The 3,254-nt window shown below is 32.7% G+C and overlaps 1 protein-coding gene across 2 annotated transcripts in view; it reads left to right on the forward strand.

The window, feature by feature from the left end:
- The first annotated feature begins 900 nt into the window (after nucleotides 1-900).
- LOC106457075 (prothoracicostatic peptide-like) overlaps nucleotides 901-3,254 on the forward strand; it is a 59,984-nt gene continuing 57,630 nt past the window's right edge. For both annotated transcript variants that reach the window (XM_013916459.2, XM_022382895.1), the window contains exon 1: nucleotides 901-1,019. The gene's annotated coding sequence lies outside the window, so the exon portion shown is untranslated. The remainder of the gene's footprint in view (nucleotides 1,020-3,254) is intronic.

Genomic DNA, 3,254 nt, shown 5'->3' on the forward strand with positions numbered 1-3,254 from the left:
CGGCTAGCGCAGATAGAGCTCGTGTAGCTTTGCGCGCAATTCAAAAACAAACAAAAGGACTACCTAACGCTTTAAGATAACGAGAAAATATTTAGCAGATATACACTAAAGCATTAAATCGATATAACATTATTAAAAAGTATAAACATGATCGATACTTGAAACTCCATGAGGAAAATTGAATTGAGGAAAAACAAGACAATTGTACGTTTCACGAATACGTCATTTATTACGACCAAGGTTTCGATGATGCCTATGAAATACTCTTGTTTATCCTCAATTTTGCAAAAAAAAAGTATAAAGATATTAAACAGACAAATAAACACCTGTCTATTATAAGTTACGGAACTTTTGATGATGTTGAGAATAAAAGATTTTTAAATCCCCTTTATACAAAACATTTGCAACTGTGAAATTTTCAGATCATGTTTTCATTGTTTCTATCTGTGAGATTCAGTCACTTACATAAGACTTATGAAAAACAACCGAAGATGTTGTGCTACAGATCACGCAAAAACAGTTTTCTGTAAATATTATATCGATAAAGATCAGCGTTTCTGAACAGGTTAACTTAAAGGATCCACTAAAGCAACAGGTAGAAATCTGAATGTACTTACCGAAAACCTACTGAAACTAAAAGCGATGTCAGCATGCTCGCCCTCTCGTGGTGGTGGATCAATACTTCATCTTACGTTTCGCATTTCTAAATACATATAAAGTGCATCATTGATATGGCTAGACAGGCATGCGTAGTTTCTCAATGTTTGCTGCAACCCCCGCCCCTCCCCTACGTTTGACTATGTTAGCCAATCAGTGAAGACGAAAAAGTTGAGGTTGATAGTTGACGCAAGGAAAGTTTTTTACCAGCATAGGTTCGTGCGAAATATAAGCAGGGAACAAGTGGTGATTTCTTAGAAACAAAGCCAGTGGAAAAGGTCTTCATCCTGTGAGCTACCTCTGCTGATACAGACAAGGGTTCAACTGCTTTAAAGACATTGTTCAACTGCACTGACGGAAGGGTAGGTGGTTAAAAGTATTCACATTTTAGTGTTTCTAGAATATTCTTTAATTAAATGCATACAGTATTTTCGAAAACAAAAATAAAAAAGCACCGCATGTATTTGTATAGTTCACAGAGAAAGTTGTCCTAACGGTCAAATACAGACCTCACTTCAACAGTTTCATGAAAGAAAAGAAATATGAAAAAATATGGGAAATTATTTTCATAAAATAAAAGATAACGTTTCGGTGTAATTTATTAGAAGAGAAGCAAGGAAATTCAAAACTGCACTTCTCTGTTGTACAACAGTTTCATGAAAGAAAAGAAATATGAAAAAATATGGGAAATTATGTTCGTAAAATAAAAGATAACGTTTCGGTGTAATTTATTAGAAGAGAAGCAAGGAAATCCTAACTGTTTATACTAATTAAGCAGAGAAATCTCTAACGATTGCAGTACTTATTCATAGTTTTATATATATAAATATATTTCTGAAACGTTTTCTGTATTGTGGGTATAACAATAAGAATTTTTTACGAAAAAAGTGAAATAATGAACAAAAGTTATGTGTTATATTCTTTAAAGAAAGGCAATAGATCTGTCATGATCTGATTTGTGTGAAATAATAAAAGCTAATATCTGATTATAACACAAGATGAGTTTTAAGGATTATTTTTCGATCATTACACTCAGACAATAACAATATGGTAAGTTAAGTTTTTCGTACTAATGCAAATTATAAAGGCAGCGTGGTTGCTTAGATGCTGATAATATGGTAAGTTATATTTTTCGTACTAGTGACCTTTATAAAGATGAAATGCTTGCTCAGATGTTGACAATATGGTAAGTTATGTTTTTCGTACTAGTGAACATTACAAAAGTGGAATACATGCTCAGATGTTGACAATGTGTTAAGTTTTGATTTTCGTACTAATGACCATTACAAAGATGACGTACATGTTTAGATGTTGACAATATGGTAAGTAATGTTTTTCGTACTGATTTACATTACAAAGATAACGTGCGTGTTTAGATGTTGACAATATGGTAAGTAATGTTTTTCGTACTGATTTACATTACAAAGATGACGTGCGTGTTTAGATGTTGACAATATGGTAAGTAATGTTTTTCGTACTAGTGTACATTACAAAGATGACGTGCGTGTTTAGATGTTGACAATATGGTAAGTAATGTTTTTCGTACTAGTGTACTTTACAAAGATGACGTGCGTGTTTAGATGTTGACAATATGGTAAGTAATGTTTTTCGTACTAGTGTACATTACAAAGATGACGTGCGTGTTAAGATGTTGACAATATGGTAAGTAATGTTTTTCGTACTAGCGTACATTACAAAGATGACGTGCGTGTTTAGATGTTGACAATATGGTAAGTAATGTTTTTCGTACAAGTGTACATTACAAGATGAAGTGCTTGCTACGTAAGAAACAGCTTAATCTAATAGAGGGTGTCATTTTACTATGTTTCTAACAAACAATGCATATTGAGAAAATCGACACCTGTTAATTTCTTTTCTTCACCAAAACGGGAATTTTAGTGAAGAAAAAATTATGTAAAGGCCTAATATATTTTGTGATTCGCTACTTCCGCTGAAACAGAACACTTTTGCGCGATTTAAACCAAAATCTACATTTAGTAATCTTTACTTGTTAATCCTTAAGTTTGTAATAACGCTTGATTTGCTACTATTAGTAGAACATAACGGTTTTTGTAACACACGGGTTTTAAAATGAACAGAAACCTTTGAACATGATTCCATCTTTTTTTATGTTTTGTGTAGCACAGTTATAAGTTCACATGCAGGATTACAGTAATTTCTTTGATCGGTTTGCCATTAAGTTTTCTGTTATGGTATGTACAAAAAAGGAATTTTAGGCTCAAGTCGGTAATATTTTATATAAAGACAAAATAAAACTAAATACGCAACAGATAAGCGCTATTTCTTATTAGTGGAATATATTTTTATGTTTTGAATAGTGTTTTTTTAATGTATCGCCTATGTCAGTAGTGAAGTTTCAAGTAACGTTACGTCATTGTCATTGGTAGAAGCGCTAAGTTTCCATGTAACATTTGTTCAGGCTACGAGTAAAGCTAGTTTTCCAACATGTAGCATTTGTTCAGGCTACGAGTGAAGCTAGTTTTCCAACATGTAACATTTGTTCAGGCTACGAGTAAAGCTAGTTTTCCAACATGTAACATTTGTTCAGGCTACGAGTAAAGCTAGTTTTCCAACAT

The sequence above is a fragment of the Limulus polyphemus genome, unplaced genomic scaffold, assembly GCF_000517525.1.
Source record: "Limulus polyphemus unplaced genomic scaffold, Limulus_polyphemus-2.1.2 Scaffold289, whole genome shotgun sequence".
NCBI lineage: Eukaryota > Metazoa > Arthropoda > Merostomata > Xiphosura > Limulidae > Limulus > Limulus polyphemus.